Genomic DNA, 20563 nt, shown 5'->3' with positions numbered 1-20563 from the left:
CCTCTCTCTCTCCTTCTCCTTCTCCCTCCCACCTCTCTCTGTCTGATGGTTATCCCTCTTTATCCGTCTCTCTCCTCTCCGTCTCTCTTCTGGTCTTTAATGTGATGTGGGGGTTTGGTTGGTGTTTTAGAGGGGGCCCAAGGGAAGCACTGTGTGCATGTGTGTGTGTGTGTGTGTGTGTGTGTGTGTGTGTGTGTGTGTGTGTGTGTGTGTGTGTGTGTGTGTGTGTGTGTGTGTGTGTGTGTGTGTGTGTGTGTGTGTGTGCACGCTCCCCCTCCTTTTTAACTCTCTGACTTGAGACTGCCCCTTTAAGAACCTGACGGGCAAGCAGAACCTGGTTAGAGAGCTAGGTAGAGAGAGGTATTTCTCTAGAGGGGAGAGGGTGAGTGTCTTGTACAGTGTGGTAGTTGTGTGTGTTTAGTAGTGCGCTTGAATGTGGGTCGCGTTAGTGTGTTTTCTGTGTGTGTGTGTGTGTGTGTGTGTGTGTGTGTGTGTGTGTGTGTGTGTGTGTGTGTGTGTGGTCCTCTGATGATTGTATAAACAGTATGTGGGGATCATGTGCGGTGTGTGAAGATAAAGAGGTCCTTTGTGTTAATGTGTGTTTGAGTGTCAACAGATGGGGCTGTAGCAGATGGGGATTGGGATGCAGCACATCACTGTCTCACACACACACACACACACACACACACTATACAGTATACACACACATGTATACAGTGTACACACACAATTTAGGCCTGTGGATTTAACGTTCCCTTTTTCAACAAAGTGATCTGCATGGGGTTCCATCATGATTGTACAGCTATTATTTTACAGTCAGTGAGATTAGGGAGAATACAGTACAGCAGTATTACTAAATCAGACCCATTAGATTAGAGTCTGTAGTGGGAACGTGACTGTAGCATGTATTGTTATTGTGCAACTGAGAAGGCAGCAGTTTGTCTGAGACCGGTATGTGGGCTTGGAAGGGCATGTCGGACTGGTTGGTCACACACACACACACGTCCGCCCCGCACGCGCGCGAACACACACACACACAGAGGGGTTGGGTTAAATGCAGGACAGACACATTGCAGTTGAATGCATTCGGGTTGGACACTTGACTAGGTATCCCCCTTTTCTTCCCCTGTGAGTATGTCCCGTCAGGCACTTACTTATTTTAATCCCTCCTTCTCACACATTTCTCATAAGCCCTGACTGAGAGTATGACACACACGCGCACGCATACACTCACGTTACCTTACAGACTACAACAAGTCCTGAAATTAAGACAGTTTATTGTTTTACTACAACATTAGGTTGACTGCAGACGTTGCTGCCTCAGGACACATTGCTCTGAGAGAGAGAGAGAGAGTGTGTGTGTGTGTGTGTGTGTGTGTGTGTGTGTGTGTGTGTGTGTGTGTGTGTGTGTGTGTGTGTGTGTGTGTGTGTGTGTGTGTGTGTGTGTGTGTGTGTGTGTGTGTGTGTGACGTGTGCGGACATGTCAGCAGCTCTGCCAGGTAAAAACAGCCGTGTGTTGACAGTGAGGACTACGGTCATGTGTTATGGAGTTGACAGTCATGTCTTCAGACAGAGATTACAGCAGAACAGCAGTTTATACACTATTAAATCAAATCAAACTTTATTTGTCACATGCGCTGAATACAACAAGTGTAGACCTTACTGTGAAGTGCTTACTTACAAGCACTTAAGCAACAATGCAGTTCAAGAAGAGTTAATAAAATATTTACCAAATAAACTAAAGCAAAAAAATATTAAAAATAATACAATAACATGAGAATAATAAGGCTATATACAGGGGGTACAGGTTAGAGGTAATTTGTACATGTAGGTAGGGGTGAAGTGACTATGCATAGATAATAAACAGCGAGTAGCAGCAGTGTACAAAACAAATGGGGGGAGGGGTCAATGTAAATAGTAAATAATCCGGTGGCCATTTGATTAATTATTCAGCAGTCTTATGGCTTGGGGGTAGAAGCTGTTAAGGAGCCTTTTGGTCCTAGACTTGGAACTCCGGTACAGCTTGCCGTGCGGTAGCAGAGAAAACAGTCTATGACTAGGGTGGCTGGAGTCTCTGACAATTTTATGGGCTTTCCTCTGTCACTGCCTAGTATATAGGTCCTGGATTGCAGGAAGCTTGGCCCCAGTGATGTACTGGGCCGTACGCACTACCTTCTGTAGCGCCTTACGGTCAGATGCCGAGCAGTTGCTATACCAGGCGGTGATGCAACCGGTCAGGATGCTCTCGATGGTGCAGCTGCAGAACGTTTTGAGGATCTGGGGACCCATGCCAAGTATTTTCTGTCTCCTGATGGGGAAAAGGTTTTGTCGTGCCCTCTTCACGACTGTCTTGGTGTGTTTGGACCGTGATAGACCGTTGGTGATTGGTGTCCACAACTTGAAACTCTCGACCCGCTCCACTACAACCCCATTGATGTTAATGGGGGCCTGTACGGCCCGCCTTTTCCTGTAGTCCACGATCACCTCATTTGTCTTGCTCACATTGAGGGAGAGGTTGTTGTCCTGGCACCACACTGCCAGTTCTCTAACCTCTTCCCTATAGGCTGTCTCATCGTTTTCGGTGATCACTGTTGTAAACTTAATGATGGTGTTGGAGTAGTGTTTTGCCACGCAGTCGTAGGTGAACAGGGAGTACAGGAGGGGACTAAGTGCACACCCCTGAGGGGTCCCAGTGTTGAGGATCAACGTGTTGTTGCCTACCCTTACCACCTGGGGGCGGCCCGTCAGGAAGTCCAGGATCCAGTTGCAGAGGGAGGTGTTTAGTCCCCGGGTCCTTAGCTTAGTGATGAGCTTCGTGGGCACTATGGTGTTGAACCCTGAACTGTAGTCAATGAACAGCATTCTCACGTAGGTGTTCCTTTTGTCCAGGTGGGAAAGGGCAGTGTGGAGTGCGAACGAGATTGCGCCATCTGTGGATCTGTTGGGGCGGTATGCGAATTGGAGTGGGTCTAGGGTATCCGGGAGGATGTTGTTGATGTCAGCCAAGACCAGCCTTTCAAAGCACTTCATGGCTACTGACGTGAGTCCTACGGGGCGGTTATCATTTAGGCAGCTTACCTTCGCTTCCTTGGGCACAGGGACTTTGGTGGTCTGCTTGAAACATGTAGGTATTACAGACTCAGTAAGGGAGAGGTTGAAAATGTCAGTGAAGACACTTGCCACTTGATCCGTGCATGTTTTGAGTACACGTCCTGGTAATCCATCTGGCCCCGTGGCTTTGTGAATGTTGACCTGTTTAAAGGTCTTGCTCACATCGGCTACCGAGAGCGTTATCACACAGTCGTCCAGAGCAGCTGGTGCTCTGGTGCATGCTTCAGTGTTGCTTGCCTCGAAGCGAGCATAAAAGGCATTTAGCTCGTCTGGTAGGCTCGCGTCACTGGGCAGCTCGCGTCTGGGTTTCCTTTTGTAGTCCGTAATAGTTTTCAAGCCCTGCCACATCTGACGAGCATCAGAGCCGGTGTAGTAGGATTCAATCTTAATCCTGTATTGACGCTTTGCTTGTTTGATGGTTCGTGTGAGGGCATATTGGGATTTCTTATAGGCGTCCAAATCAGTGTCACGCTCCTCTAGCCTTTAGCTCGATGCGGATGTTGCCTGTAATCCATGGCTTCTGGTTGGGATATGTACATACGGTCACTGTGGGGACGACGTCGTTGATGCACTTATTGATGAATTCGATGACTGAGGTGGTATAGTCCTCAATGCCATTGGATGAATCCCGGAACATATTCCAGTCTGTGCTAGCAAAACAGTCCTGTAGCGTAGCATCCGCACCCTCTGACCACTTCCGTATTGAGCGAGTCACTGGTACGTCCTGCATTAGTTTTTGCTTGTAAGCAGGAATCAGGAGGATAGAATTATGGTCAGATTTGCCAAATGGAGGGCGGGGGAGAGCTTTGTATGCATCTCTGTGTGTGGAGTAAAGGTGGTCTATAGGTTTTTTCCTCTGGTTGCACATGTGACATGCTGGTAAAGATTTGGTAAAACTGATTTAAGTTTGCCTGCATTAAAGTCCCCAGCCACTAGGAGTGCCGCTTCTGGGTGAGCATTTTTTTGTTCGCTTATGGCCTTATAGAGTTGGTTGAGTGTGCTCTTAGTGCCAGCATCGGTCTGTGGGGGTAACGAATAATATAGACGAGAACTCTCTTGGTAGATAGTGTGGTCTACAGCTTATCATAAGGTACTCTACCTCAGGTGAGCAATACCTCGAGACTTCTTTAATATTAGACATCACGCACCAGCTGTCATTGACAAAAAGACACACCCTCACCCCTCGTCTTACTGGCTTCTCTGTTCTGCCGGTGCATTGAAAATCCCTCCAGCTCTATATTGTCCGTGTCGTCATTCAGCCACGACTCAGTGAAACATAAGATATTACAGTTCTTAATGTCCCGTTGATAGGATAATCGTAATCGTAGGTCATCCATTTTATTTTCCAATGATTGCATGTTAGCAAGTAAATCGGAAGGCAGTGGGAGCTTACTCGCTCGCCTTCGGATTCTCAGAAGGCAGCCTGATCTTCGTCCTCTTTTCTTCACGCGAATGACGGGGATTCGGGCCTGTTTCCGGGAGAGCAGTATATCCTTCTCGTCGGACTCGTTAAAGGAAAAAGCTTCTTCCAGTTCGTGGTGAGTAATCGCTGTTCTGATGTCCACAAGTTATTTTTGGTCATAAGAGACGTTAGCAGCAACATTATGTACAAAATAAGTTTAAAAAATAAGTTGTATACAACGCAAAAAAAACGAACAAATAGCACAATTGATTACGGGCATGTAAAATGTCAGCCATCATCTTCGGCACCTTTTTTTATTATACCATGGCATTGTTGAATACTCCTTTATGATTGGCTTGAAGGGCATTCTAGAGCGTGCATTATTTCCCTATAACGCATAATATTTTTGCGCGGTCCAATTCAATGGCTATAGTTCATTTTTCCATGTTTTGTTTGAGTTGCTTTTGAAAGCAATCAGTCGAATCGAAAACGGTATTGGTGTTGTTGAATTCGATTTTCATAATAGCAAGCTAGGACTGATAGTTTGGTTAGCTTAAACTAGCAAGTCGGTTTGGTTACCATGGCAACTTCTGCTTGCTAGCTACTTCAGTGGATGTTGAACACATTTCTACCTGCAAATGAACACATTTCTCTTGTGTGAAATTATATCCATGGTATAAAAGGGATAATCAACTCGGGACTCTCGGGGCATTCTCTGGAAAATAATGCAACTCCATGGAAGGTCAGTTCCACTCTGCGCTAACACACCTTCCACGCCTTTCTTTATTGTTCATAGAATTCAAATCAAATTGTATTCGTCACATGTGCCAAATACAACAGGTGTAGACCTTGCCGTTAAATGCTTTAAGAAGTATTAAGTAAAAAATAGAAAATAAAAGTAACACATAATTAAACAGCAGCAGTAAAACATTATGCACAAAAGAGGTTACAAATAACGCAAAAAATTGGTGACGGGATCGTAAAACGATAGCCTTCTCCTTCGGCGCCATTCTTTATAGAGCGCATAGCCCCTCGTTGATTATCCCATGTCTAGCGTTGTGTTAATATACACTAGACGGATATATAGGGACTGGGACTATACTGGAAACCAATGTGTAATGGAGTTTGATATATAAAACGGAGCTGCAATGTCATGTGTAATGGAGTTTGATATATAAAACGGAGCTGCAATGTCATGTGTAATGGAGTTTGATATATAAAACAGAGCTGCAGTGTCATGTGTAATGGAGTTTGATATATAAAACGGAGCGGCAGTGTCATGTGTAATGGAGTTTGATATATAAAACAGAGCTGCAATGTCATGTGTAATGGAGTTTGATATATAAAACAGAGCTGCAATGTCATGTGTAATGGAGTTTGATATATAAAACGGAGCTGCAATGTCATGTGTAATGGAGTTTGATATATAAAACAGAGCTGCAATGTGATGTGTAATGGAGTTTGATATATAAAACGGAGTGGCAGTGTCATGTGTAATGGAGTTTGATATATAAAACGGAGCTGCAGTGTGATGTGTAATGGAGTTTGATATATAAAACAGAGCTGCAGTGTCATGTGCAATGGAGTTTGATATATAAAACGGAGCGGCAGTGTCATGTGTAATGGAGTTTGATATATAAAACAGAGCTGCAATGTCATGTGTAATGGAGTTTGATATATAAAACAGAGCTGCAATGTCATGTGTAATGGAGTTTGATATATAAAACAGAGCTGCAGTGTCATGTGTAATGGAGTTTGATATATAAAACAGAGCTGCAGTGTCATGTGTAATGGAGTTTGATATATAAAACAGAGCTGCAGTGTCATGTGTAATGGAGTTTGATATATAAAACAGAGCTGCAGTGTCATGTGTAATGGAGTTTGATATATAAAACGGAGCTGCAGTGTCATGTGTAATGGAGTTTGATATATAAAACAGAGCTGCAGTGTCATGTGTAATGGAGTTTGATATATAAAACGGAGCTGCAGTGTCATGTGTAATGGAGTTTGATATATAAAACGGAGCTGCAGTGTCATGTGTAATGGAGTTTGATATATAAAACGGAGCTGCAGTGTGATGTGTAATGGAGTTTGATATATAAAACAGAGCTGCAGTGTCATGTGTAATGGAGTTTGATATATAAAACGGAGCTGCAGTGTCTTGTGTAATGGAGTTTGATATATAAAACGGAGCGGCAGTGTCATGTGTAATGGAGTTTGATATATAAAACGGAGCGGCAGTGTCATGTGTAATGGAGTTTGATATATAAAACGGAGCGGCAGTGTCATGTGTAATGGAGTTTGATATATAAAACGGAGCGGCAGTGTCATGTGTAATGGAGTTTGATACAGTGATGGGTTTTGGAGTTGACATTGAAAGAGACGTGTATTGGAGTCATAGGAAATGTTTTTATGTTGTAAGCACTAGCGTTAAAGCCTTCTACTGTAGTGGCGTTGGAGGCTCTCCGCTTGTGTGTGTGCGTGCAAGAGAGAGTGTGTTCGCCACACCCACATGAATGAGTGACAGATGTTGAAAGCGTCTTAAGATATTCACACACACACGCATGCATACACACACACACTTCACAGCTCCAGATTTTAGCACTCAGGCTCCTGAGCTCCTTTCATTAGCCTCTGTCTAGACCTTATTACCAGCTGTTTGTTCCACTCTCCTCCCTGCTACACTGCTCTAGTCTTTCCTCGTTTTTTCTCCTCTCTGTTCTGCTCTGTTTTATATATTTTTTTTTTGTTGTTGAATTTTACCCCCTTTTTCTCCCCAATTTCATGGTATCCAATTGTTAGCAGTTACAGTCTTGTCTCATCGCTACAACTCCCGTACGGGCTCGGGAGAGACGAAGGTCGAGAGCCATGCGTCCCCCGAAACACAACCCAACCAAGCCACACTGCTTCTTGACACAGCGCGCATCCAACCCGGAAGCCAGCCGCACCAATGTGTCAGAGGAAACACCGTACACCTAGCGACCTGGTCAGCGTGCACTGCGCCCGGCCCGCCACAGGAGTCACTAGTGCGCAATGAGACAAGGATATCCCTGCCGGCCAAACCCTCCCCTAACCCGGACGACGCTGGGCCAATTGTGCGTCGCCCCATGGACCTCCCGGTCGCGGCCGGCTGCAACAGAGCCTGGGCTCGAACCCAGAGTCTCTGGTGGCGACGCAGTGCCCTAGACCACTGCGCCACCCGGGAGGCCTTCGTTCTGCTCTGTTTTGTTTGTGTGTTTACAGATTCACCCAAGTTGGGCTGCAAAAGATCTTCAGATCTGTTTTTTGTGTGTGTGTGTCTGTCTGTCTCTCACATTGTCTATGTGTGGGTGTGTGTGTGTGTGTGTGTGTGTGTGTGTGTGTGTGTGTGTGTGTGTGTGTGTGTGTGTGTGTGTGTGTGTGTGTGTGTGTGTGTGTGTGTGTGTGTGTGTGTGTGTGTGTGTGTGTGTGTGTGTCTGTTTGTCTCTCACATTTTCTATGTGTGGGTGGGTGTGTGTGTATGTCTGTCTGTCTCTGTCTGTCTCTCACATTGTCTATGTGTGGGTGTGTCTGTGTCTCTCACATTGTGTGTGTCTGTCTGTCTCTGTTTGTCTCTTACATTATCTATGTGTGTGTGTGTGTGTGTGTCTGTCTGTCTCTGTTTGTCTCTCACATTGTCTATGTGTGTGTGTCTGTGTGTCTGTGTGTCTGTCTGTCTCTCACATTGTCTATGTGTCTGTCTGTCTGTCTGTCTGTCTGTCTCTGTCTGTCTGTCTGTCTGTCTGTCTCTGTCTGTCTCACATTGTCTATGTGTGGGTGTGTGTCTGGTTGAAACTCTGTCTGTCCATCTGTCTGGCTTTCTGTTTGTGTGTGTGCGTGTGCATGACTGTGTGCGTAGGAGTGTGTGTGTCTGTCTGTGTGTGTCTGTCTGTGTGCGTGTGCATGACTGTGTGTGTGTGGGGGGGTTATCTTTGATCTTTGCAGCCCAACTGTGGTCGACCATGACCTTTTCTGAAGACATGTGGCAGAGGTTCCCTACCCCAACACCCCACCGCAGTCTACTCCCACGACAACTCTGCCAACAGACCTTGGCTTGCTCCTCCTCCTAAACACACACACACACACACACACATCCAAAGAAAACAGACCAACTCTGCCACTCTCTCACACACACACACACACACATGACTTTTCTCAATCTTTCTGTTGTGATGTCTATGTGAGTGTGTAGAAAAGGGAGTTAGTTCAGGCTGTGTCCAGAACTCATTTACTGACATATAACCGAGTGTGTGTGTGTGTGTGTGTGTGTGTGTGTGTGTGTGTGTGTGTGTGTGTGTGTGTGTGTGTGTGTGTGTGTGTGTGTGTGTGTGTGTGTGTGTGTGTGTGTGTGTGTGTGTGTGTGTGTGTGTGTACACAGTCCAGTGCAGGTATGAAGTCTGCTGTCCCAACATGAAGATTGTCTCTGAATCACCACTGACTAAGGTCTCTTGCAGCCCAAGCATGACATGCACACACGCCATGCAGGCTCACATGCGCGAGTAGGCACCCTAACACACACACACTTTGTTTCCTCAGAGACTGTGTGTGTGCTCTTTGTGAGAGAGGGAGAGAGAGAAAGTGTAAGGTGAAAGTGTGTTCAGTCAGTAGGTGTGTTCAGTGGGTTAGTGTGTTCAGTCAGTAGGTGTGTTCAGTGGGTCAGTGTGTTCAGTCAGTAGGTGTGTTCAGTGGGTCAGTGTGTTCAGTCAGTAGGTGTGTTCAGTCAGTAGCTGTGTTCAGTGGGTCAGTGTGTTCAGTCAGTAGGTGTGTTCAGTGGGTCAGTGTGTTCAGTCAGTAGCTGTGTTCAGTGGGTGACTGTGTTTAGTCAATAGCTGTGTTCAGTGGGTTAGTGTGTTCAGTCAGTAGGGATGTTCAGTGGGTCAGTGTGTTCAGTCAGTAGCTGTGTTCAGTGGGTCAGTGTGTTCAGGTAGGGGTGTTCAGTGTCAGTGTGTTCAGTCAGTAGCTGTGTTCAGTGGGTCAGTGTGTTCAGTCAGTAGGGGTGTTCAGTGGGTCAGTGTGTTCAGTCAGTAGCTGTGTTCAGTGGGTCAGTGTGTTCAGTCAGTAGCTGTGTTCAGTGGGTCAGTGTGTTCAGTCAGTAGGGATGTTCAGTGGGTCAGTGTGTTCAGTCAGTAGCTGTGTTCAGTGGGTCAGTGTGTTCAGTCAGTAGCTGTGTTCAGTGGGTCAGTGTGTTCAGTCAGTAGCTGTGTTCAGTGGGTCAGTGTGTTCAGTCCATGGTGTTTTGTTATCTGAACTAATGCTGTGTTCCTTTGACACACAACTCAGTATCAGATGCAGGGAGAGTGAAGGCACAAAGTATGTGTGTGTGCAGCACGTGTATCCCAGCTGGCGCTCAGACAATAGGGCCGATATCAGTACAATAGTGCAGGGCTGGCACAATGCAGACCTTGACTTGAGCAGAGTCACATGTAGTCCTGCTGTCACGGGAGCAACACTGTCTTGGCCCTTTCACGACCTTGGCCTCCCTCCTTCACTCTCTCCTCTCCCCCCTCTCCAGTTCTCTCGCTCTGCTACTTTTTTAGGTTTATTTTGTCTCTAATTTTCCATTCTTTAATCTCTCTCTCTTCCTCTTTCTCAGAAACGGTGATATTCTCCATCCCTTGGTTTTTCTGTTTCTCTTGAAGACTTTAGGAATCTCCCCACCCGGTTTATTTTCCCACCTTTTTCATCTTTTGGATAGTTGACTCGGGTTGTTTCTCACTCCTCCTCACTCCCTCTCTTCTCTTTATCTCCTCACTCCCTCTCTTCTCTTTATCTCCTCACTCCCTCTCTTCTCTTTATCTCCTCACTCCCTCTCTTCTCTTTATCTCCTCACTCCCTCTCTTCTCTTTATCTCCTCACTCCCTCTCTTCTCTTTATCTCCTCACTCCCTCTCTTCTCTTTATCTCCTCACTCCCTCTCTTCTCTTTATCTCCTCACTCCCTCTCTTCTCTATCTCCTCACTCCCTCTCTTCTCTTTATCTCCTCTCTCCCTCTCTTCTCTTTATTCTGCCTCTCCCCCTCCTTGCCTCTCACCCATGCTTCACTCTTTATTTCTTCTCTCTATCTCTCTCCCCTCTCTCTTACTCCTTCTTTCGCTACCCCCTCTTCCTCCCCTCTTTCCATCCTCCTCACTCCCCTCTCCCTCTCTTCCTCCTCCTCACTTCTCTCTCTCACTCCTCCCTCTCTCTCTCCTACTCACTCCTCCCTCTCTCCCTCCTCCCCCTCTCTCGCTCCCTCCTCCTCACTCCTCCCTCCCCTCTCTCCCTCCTCCTCCTCCCTCCCCTCTCTCCCTCCTCTCCCTCCTCCTCTCCTTTCTTCAATGTATCTCTCTGCTGGGCTGGTTAGTGTTCCTCCCACGGGTTGACCTTTACAGACACAGATACTGTAGTAGACACACTTCTCATCTGATCTCAGTTCAGCCTTATCGCTGATGAACTCTCAGAATCAACCCTATCTCTCCCACACATCTCACTCTGAGCTGATCTGAGGTCAGTATTGACATTTAGTACGAGCATAAAATCCCCTTAGGCTACACTGATACAGGTGAAATGACTGCAATATACTGTATATCGTGACATTCACAAAGAGTGGGAGAAGGGAATATATTGAAACTGTTTGGTTTTAGTGTCAATTCAAACATCATTTCATGGCCAACTAAGTATATTTTCACTGTCAACAGACTGCTAACTAAGCTGAAAAGTAAGCAACAGATCCTTATACTATACACATTCATCCATTCTGTTTTAAGGTGGAAATGCTCAATCTCTTACAAACATTTTCCTGTAGGGGCCTCTGAGGGCCCTCCACATCAGCTGTGGCCTTCCAGGGAGTAAGGCCTATGACCCCTGACCTCTGGGTGAAAGGTCAAGTGCCTTAACTGCTAGTCCACTTGACTGCCAGGGGCAGATGAATGTAAACATGCCAATTATTGAACCAACTGTCAGGACCTGTGTTTATAGAAGTACATGCAGAAGCTTGCCTTGAGCTATACGTTTATGTTACAACTCTTAGAGAGTGTAGTGTGTGTTGATGTAGTGTATTTAGGTATGTGTAGGAAACAGTAATGTGTGTGTGTGTGTGTGTTTTCCATGAGCCTGCATAGTGAGTTGGAAGATAGATGGAGAGAGAGAACAAGACAGGGCGAGAGAGAGGGAGGCGGGGAGGGAAAGGGAGAGAGAGGTTATCTGTTTAGGTAAGTGGAGAGGGTGAAAGAGGAGGACAGTGGAGAGGAGGTAGAGGGAGGAGGGTTGAAGAGTTGAAAGTAGGGAGTAGGAATGGGTAGGGTACATTACATTTAGGTTGACTGCACTCTGTGTAAACCACAACATCATGTCAAAAAGGACATGCACACGGGCATCTGTGTGTGTGTGTGTGTGTAGGGGGTAGGAGGTGTACCAGAGTGCCACCTGTTCTTGATCACATGACCCTGCAGTAACACCGTGAGTCACTCAGGAACAGGCGACACATGCCACACACAGACACACACACACACACACACACACACACACACACACACACACACACACACACACACACACACACACACACACTCCCAGATGGCCACAGCAACAGCCAAGGCAGGGCCTCATGTTTGGCCTGACAGACACTTTGGCTTTATGAACCACAGTGACTAAAATGTTGATGGTAATGAACCCCAAACGACAATGTTGATTGTGTTACCATTCCACCATAGAATGGCCTGCCAACCATGTTGGAACCACTTGACCCCAAGCCCAGACTGACCATGTTGTCGACCATGTTGTGTGTTCAGGAGGTGCAGGCAGAGAGAGAGAGAGCGCCTGAGGTGTCGTAATATGGTGGTCAACTGACCCTCCAACCTCCCTGCCTCTGACCAGACTGAAGACGTGGCATATACAGGTAAGACTCAACCGCTCTTTTGGGTTTCACTTCACTATGTCTGTTGCACATAGACACAGACATCTGTGCCCGGGGAAGAATGGAGCGAGAGAGTTCAGGAAAGTAGAGGAAGAACATATTTTAGAATGAGAAAAGAGGGAGGCTGGTCGTAATGGAGAGTGAGAGAAACCGAGAGAGAGAGGGAAAGAGGGAAAGAGAGAGAGGGAGAGAGAGAGGGGGAAAGAGAGAGAACACCCCCCAAGTCAACCATGCCCACACCCCATTTAGGCCCCCTCAGATCAGACCTATGCCCCTCCTGTCCACCTCATGCACCCCACCCCCACAAAGAGGGCCTCAACATGGAAGTCACACATACACCCAGGCCGTGAGCGGGCAAACAGGCCCAACCCCCACTACACTAGCCCAAGCCAATGGCATGTACCAGATGCTCAGCAGGCTCTGCTCACACTTACTGGCCTGAGGCCAAACCACACGACCAACAACATTGGACACTTTATGGAACACAAAGCCTTCACTATTTCATCCTGGAATATCCAAGGCCTGAGGTCATCTGCCTTTGGCCTAAAGAGCAGGAACCTGGACTTCACCAAAGAAATCAGAAATAGAGACATTGTCATCCTACAAGAAACCTGGTATAGAGGAGACGGACCCACTGGTTGCCCTCTAGGTTACAGAGAGCTGGTAGTCCCATCCACCAAACTACCAGGTGTGAAGCAGGGAAGGGATTCAGGGGGTATGCTAATTTGGTATAGAACAGACCTAACTCTATTAAATTAATCAAAACAGGAACATTTTACATTTGGCTAGAAATTCAAAAGGAAATGATCTTAACAGAGAAAAATGTCCTCCTGTGTGCTACCCTATATCCCCATACTTTAATGAAGACAGCTTCTCCATCCTGGAGGGGGAAATCAATCATTTCCAGGCCCAGGGACATGTACTAGTATGTCGCGACCTAAATGCCAGAACCGGACAGGAACCTGACACCCCTCAGCACACTGGGGGACAAACACCTGCCTGGAGGTGACAGCATTCCCTCCCCCATATGCTCCCCTAGGCACAACTATAACAACATAACCAACATAAACGGGTCACAACTCCTGCAGCTCTGTCGCACGCTGGGTATGTACATAGTCAATGGTAGGCTTCGAGGGGACTCCTATGGTAGGTACACCTATAGCTCATCTCTTGGCGGTAGTACTGTAGACTACTTTATCACTGACCTCAACCCAGAGTCTCTCAGAGCGTTCACAGTCAGCCCACTGACACCCCTATCAGACCACAGCAAAATCACAGTCTACCTGAACAGAACAAAGAAAGAAAAGAAAATGAACAACAATGACAAATGGTTTGATGAAGAATGCAAAAATCTAATTAAGAAATTGAGAAACATGTCCAACCAAAAACATAGAAACCCAGAAAACCTGAGTCTACGCCTTCACTATAGTGAATCACTAGAACAATACAGAAATACACTATGGAGAAAGAAGGAACAGCACGTCAGAAATCAGCTCAATGTAATTGAAGAATCCATAGACTAACCACTTCTGGGAAAATTGGAAAACACTAAACAAACAACAACACAAAGAATTATCTATCCAAAATGGAGATGTATGGATAAACCACTTCTCCAATTATTTTGGCTCTATAACAAAGAACAAACATCAAAAACCTATACATTACCAAATACAAATCCTAGAATCAACTACTGGACTACCAGAACCCACTGGATTCTCCAATTACCTTGAATGAACTACAGGACAAAATACAAACCCTCCAACCCAAAAAGGCCTGTGGTGTTGATGGTATCCTCAATGAAGTAATCAAATATATAGACAACAAATTCCAATTGGCTATACTAAAACACTAAAACACTTAAACATCATATACTTAGCTTTGGCATCTTCCCCAATATTTGGAACCAAGGACTGATCACCCCAATCCACAAAGTGGAGACAAATTTGACCCCAATAACTACCGTGGGATATACGTCAACAGCAACGTTGGGAAAATCCTCAGCATTATCATTAACAGCAGACTTGTACATTTCCTCAGTGAAAACAATGTACTGGGCAAATGTCAAATTGGCTTTTAACCAAATTAGCGTATGACAGACCACGTATTCACCCTGCACACCCTAATTGACAAACAAACAGACCAAAACAAAGGCAAAGTCTTCTCATGCTTTGTTGATTTCAAAAAAGCCTTCGACTCAATTTGGCTTTAGGGTCTGCAATACAAATTGATGGAAAGTGGTGTTGGGGGAAAAACATACAACATTATAAAAATCCATGTACACAAACAAGTGTGCGGTTAAAATAGGCAAAAAAACGCACACATTTCTTCCCACAGGGCCGTGGGGTGAGACAGGGATGCAGCTTAAGCCCCACCCTCTTCAACATATATATCAACGAATTGGCGAGGGCACTAGAAAGGTCTGCAGCACCCGGCCTCACCCTACTGGAATCTGAAGTCAAATGTCTACTATTGGCTGATGATCTGGTGCTTCTGTCACCAATCAAGGAAGGCCTACAGCAACACCTAGATCTTCTGCACAGATTCTGCCAGACCTGGGCCCTGACAGTAGATCTCAGTAAGACCAAAATAATGGTGTTCCAAAAAAGGTCCAGTCACCAGGACCGTGAATACAAGTTCCATCTAGACACCGTTGCCCTAGAGCACACAAAAAACTATACATACAGTGGGGAGAACAAGTATTTGATACACTGACGATTTTGCAGGTTTTCCTACTTACAAAGCATGTAGAGGTCTGTAATTTTTATCATAGGTACACTTCAACTGTGAGAGACGGAATCTAAAACAAAAATCCAGAAAATCACATTGTATGATTTTTAAGTAATTAATTTGCATTTTATTGCATGACATAAGTATTTGATCACCACCAACCAGTAAGAATTCCGGCTCTCACAGACCTGTTAGTTTTTCTTTAAGAAGCCCTCCTGTTCTCCACTCATTACCTGTATTAACTGCACCTGTTTGAACTCGTTACCTGTATAAAAGACACCTGTCCACACACTCAATCAAACAGACTCCAACCTCTCCACAATGGCCAAGACCAGAGAGCTGTGTAAGAACATCAGGGATAAAATTGTAGACAAGACAAGGCTGGGATGGGCTACAGGACAATAGGCAAGCAGCTTGGTGAGAAGGCAACAACTGTTGGCGCAATTATTAGAAAATTGAAGAAATTCAAGATGACGGTCAATCACCCTCGGTCTGGGGCTCCATGCAAGATATCACCTCGTGGGGCATCAATGATCATGAGGAAGGTGAGGGATCAGCCCAGAACTACACGGCAGGACCTGGTCAATGACCTGAAGAGAGCTGGGACCACAGTCTCAAAGAAAACCATTAGTAACACACTACGCCGTCATGGATTCAAATCCTGCAGCGCACGCAAGGTCCCCCTGCTCAAGCCAGCGCATGTCCAGGCCCGTCTGAAGTTTGCCAATGACCATCTGGATGATCCAGAGGAGGAATGGGAGAAGGTCATGTGGTCTGATGAGACAAAAATAGAGCTTTTTGGTCTAAACTCCACTTACCGTGTTTGGAGGAAGAAGAAGGATGAGTACAACCCCAAGAACACCATCCCAACCGTGAAGCATGGAGGTGGAAACATCCTTCTTTGGGGATGCTTTTCTGCAAAGGGGACAGGACGACTGCACCGTATTGAGGGGAGGATGGATGGGGCCATGTATCGCAAGATCTTGGCCAACAACCTCTTTCCCTCAGTAAGAGCATTGAAGATGGGTCGTGGCTGGGTCTTTCAGCATGACAACGACTCGAAACACACAGCCAGGGCAACTAAGGAGCGGCTCCGTAAGAAGCATCTCAAGGTCCTGGAGTGGCCTAGCCAGTCTCCAGACCTGAACCCAATAGAAAATCTTTGGAGGGAGACAAAGCCATCACCTACAGAGAGATGAACCTGGAGAAGAGTCCCCTAAGCAAGCTGGTCCTGGCGCTCTGTTCACAAACACAAACACACCCCACAGAGCCCCAGGACAGCAACACAATTAGACCCAACCAAATCATGAGAAAACAAAAAGATAATTACTTGGCCCTAAACAGAGACTACACAGTGGCAGAAAACCTGACCACTGTGACTGACCCAAACTTAATGAAAGCTTTGACTATGTACAGACTCAGTGAGCATAGCCTTGCTATTGAGAAAGGCCGCCGTAGGAAGACCTGGCTCTCAAGGGATAGACAGGCTATGTGCACACTGCCCACAAAATGAGGTGGAAACTGAGCTGCACTTCATAACCTCCTGCCCAATGTATGACCATATTAGAGACACATATTTCCCTCAGATTACACAGATCCACAAGATTTCGAAAACAAACCCGATTTTGATAAACTCCCATATCTATTGGGTGAAATACCACAGTGTGCATCACAGCAGCAGATCTGTGACTAGTTGCCACAAGTAAAGGTCAACCAGTGAAGAACAAACACCATTGTAAATACAACCCATATTTATGCTTATTTATTTCCCCTTTTGTACTTTAACCATTTGTACATCGTTACAACATTGTATATATACATAATATGACATTTGAAATGTCTTTATTCGAGACAGAGAGAGAGAGACCACAAAGAGTAATTAGTGAGGAGGATGACGATTATGTACGATGTTTTACGATGTGTCACTGTGTGTGTATGTGTGTGTGTGTGTGTGTGTGTGTGTGTGTGTGTGTGTGTGTGTGTGTGTGTGTGTGTGTGTGTGTGTGTGTGTGTGTGTGTGTGTGTGTGTGTGTGTGTGTGTGTGCTCAGTAAGACTTGTTGGACTTGTAGTGGCATGGTCTGAGTCAGGAATGAGTGTGAGCATAACTCTCAGGACCTACACACACACATACGTCTGTCGGTTTCTCTGTCCACACAGTCCCACAGAGAGGAGGCTGAGAGGCACTGTCTGTACCAGTGACACATCCTCCTACTCTTACCACACACACGTGCACACACACCCCACACACACACACTCGTTCACACACACACACACACACACACACACGCTCCCCCTCTCTACTACTCCACTACTCAGACTTACGGCTTTTCCCACATTTTGTTGTGTTACAGCCTGAATTTAAAATGGATTAAATTGAGATATTTTCTCACTGGCCTACACATAATACACCATAATGTCAAGGTGGAATTATGTTTCTCGAATTTGTTTTACTAATAAATTCAAAATCAAAAAAGCTTAAATGTTGGGGCGGCAGGTCGCCTGGGGGATAGGAGTGTTGGGCCAGTAACCAAAATGTTGCTGGATCGAATCCCCGAGCTGACAAGGTAAGAATATGTCATTCTGCCCCTGAGCAGGGCAGTTACCCCACTGTTTTTCGTGGATGTCAATTAAGGCAGCCCCCCGCACCTCTCTGATTACAGAGGGGTTGGGTTATATGTGGAAGACACATTTCAGTTGAATGCATTCAGTTGCACAACTGTCTAGGTATCCCCCTTTCCCAACAAAACCTATTCCCCCTCAGGAGACTGAAAACATTTGGCATGGGTCCTCAGATCCTCAAAAGGTTTATCTGCACCATCGAGAGCATCCTGACGGGTTGCATCACTGCCTGGTATGGCAACTGCTCGGCCTCCGATCGCAAGGCACTACAGAGGGTAGTGCGAACGGCCCAGTACACCACTGGGGCCAAGCTTCCTGCCATCCAGGACCTCTATACCAGGTGGTGTCAGAGGAAGGCCCTTAAAACGGTCAAAGACTGCAGCCACCCTAGTCATAGAGTGTTCTCTCTGCTACCGCACGGCAAGCGGTACCGGTGCGCCAAGTCTAGGTCCAAGAGGCTTCTTAACAGCTTCTACCCCAAGCCATAAAACTCTTGAACAGTTAATCAAATGGCTACCTGGACTATTTGCATTGCCCCCCACCCCCCTTTTCTACATTGCTGCTACTCTCTGTTATTATCTATGCATCACTTTAATGCAGGCAAACTTAAATCCATTTTACCTCATTTCTACCAGCATATCGCATGTGCAACCAGAGGAAGAAAACTCTAGACCACCTTTACTCCACACACAGGGATGCATACAAAGCTCTCCCCCGCCCTCCATTTGGCAAATCTGACCATAATTATATTGTCCTGATTCCTGCTTACAAGCAAAAACTAAAGCAGGAAGTACCAGTGACTCGCTCAATATGGAAGTGGTCAGATGATGTGGATGCTAGGCTACAGGACTTTTGCTAGCGCAGACTGGAATATGTTCTGGGATTCATCCAATGGCATTGAGGAGTATACCACCTCAGTCATCGGCTTCATCAATAAGTGCATCGAAGACATCGGCCCCACAGTGACCGTACGTGCATATCCCAACCAGAAGCCATGGATTACAGGCAACATCCGCATTGAGCTAAAGGCTTGAGCTGCTGCCTTCAAGGAGTGGGTCACTAATCCGGGACACTGAAAAGATATCCTGCTATGCCTTCAGACGAACCATCAAACAAGCAAAGCATCAATACAGGATTAAGATTGAATCCTACTACACCGGCTCTGATGCTCATCGGATGTGGTGGGGCTTGAAAACTATTACGGACTACAAAGGGAAACCCAGACGCGAGCTGCCCAGTGACGCAAGCTAAATGCCTTTTATGCTCTTGAGGCAAGCAACACTGAAGCATGCATGAGAGCACCAGCTGTTCTGGATGACTGTGATAACGCTTTCATTAGCCGTTGTGAGCAAGACCTTTAAACAGGTCAACATTCACAAAGCCGCGCGGCCAGATGGATTACCAGTACGTGTTCTCAAAGCATGAGCGGACCAACTGGCAAGTGTATTCACTGACATTTTCAACCTCTCCCTGACTGAGTCTGTAATACCTTCATGTTTCAAGCAGACCACCAAGGTCCCTGTGCCAAAGGACGCGAAGAAACCTGCCTAAATGATAACCTCCCCGTAGCACTCAACGTCAGTAGCCATAAAGTGCTTTGAAAGGCTGGTCATGGCTCACATCAACAGCATCCTCCCGGATACCCTAGACGCACTCCAATTCGCATACCACCCCAACAGATCCACAGATGACGCAATCTCAATCGCACTCCACACTGCCCTTTCCCGCATGGACAAAAGGAACACCTATGTGAGAATGCTGTTCATTTCGTTTTTTTTTAATTTAGTTTCTTTATTTAACCAGGTAGGCCAGTTGAGAACAAGTTCTCATATACAACTTGCGACCTGGCCAAGATAAAGCAAAGCAGTGCGACAAAAACAACAACGCAGAGTTACACATAAACAAACGTACAGTCAATAACACAATAGAAAAAAATAGAAAATCTATGTACAGTGTGTGCAAATGTAGAAGAGTAAGGCAATAAATAAGCCTCAGAGGTGAAATCATTACAATTAAGCATTAACATTGGAGTGATGGATGTGCACATGATGATGTGCAAGTAGAGATACTGGGGTGCAAAACATCAAGAGGGTAAGTAATAATATGGGGATGAGGTAGTTGGGTGTGCTATTTACAGATTGGCTGTGTACAGGTACAGTGATCGGTAAGCTGCTCTGACAGCTGATGCTTAAAGTTAGAGAGGGAGATATAAGACTCCAGCTTCGTTCCAGTCATTGGCAGCAGAGAACTGGAAGGAAAGGCGGCCAAAGGAAGTGTTGGCTTTGGGGATGACCAGTGAAATATACCTGCTGGAGCGCGTGCTACGGGTGGGTGTTGCTATGGTGAGCAGTGAGCTGAGATAAGGCAAGGCTTTACCTAGCAAAGATTTATAGATGACCTGGAGCCAGTGGGTTTGGCGACGAATATGTAGTGAGGGCCAGCCAACGAGAGCATACAGGTCGCAGTGGTGGGTAGTATATGGGGATTTAGTGACAAAACGGATAGCACTGTGATAGACTACACCCAGTTTGCTGAGTAGAGTGTTGGAGGCTATTTTGTAAATGATACGGCCGAAGTCAAGGATCGGTAGGATAGTCAGTTTACGAGGGTATGTTTGGTGGCATGAGTGAAGGAGGCTTTGTTGCGAACTAGGAAGCCAATTTTAGATTTAATTTTGTATTGTAGATGCTTAATGTGAGTCTGGAAGGAGAGTTTACAGTCTAACCAGACACCTAGGTATTTGTAGTTGTCCACATATTCTAGGTCAGAACCGTCCAGAGTAGTGATGCTAG

General features: G+C 46.0%; 1 protein-coding gene across 4 annotated transcripts in view; it reads left to right on the top strand.

The window, feature by feature from the left end:
• The window catches only part of LOC139534451 (lysine-specific demethylase 6B-like), a 165273-nt gene that overhangs the window by 115467 nt on the left and 29243 nt on the right, over positions 1-20563 (top strand). For all 4 annotated transcript variants that reach the window (XM_071333614.1, XM_071333609.1, XM_071333610.1 and 1 more), the window contains one exon: positions 12300-12406. The gene's annotated coding sequence lies outside the window, so the exon portion shown is untranslated. The remainder of the gene's footprint in view (positions 1-12299; positions 12407-20563) is intronic.

The sequence above is a fragment of the Salvelinus alpinus genome, chromosome 11 (genome assembly GCF_045679555.1).
Source record: "Salvelinus alpinus chromosome 11, SLU_Salpinus.1, whole genome shotgun sequence".
Taxonomy (NCBI): Eukaryota; Metazoa; Chordata; class Actinopteri; order Salmoniformes; family Salmonidae; genus Salvelinus; species Salvelinus alpinus.
This window is presented reverse-complemented; position numbering and strand designations above follow the sequence as displayed.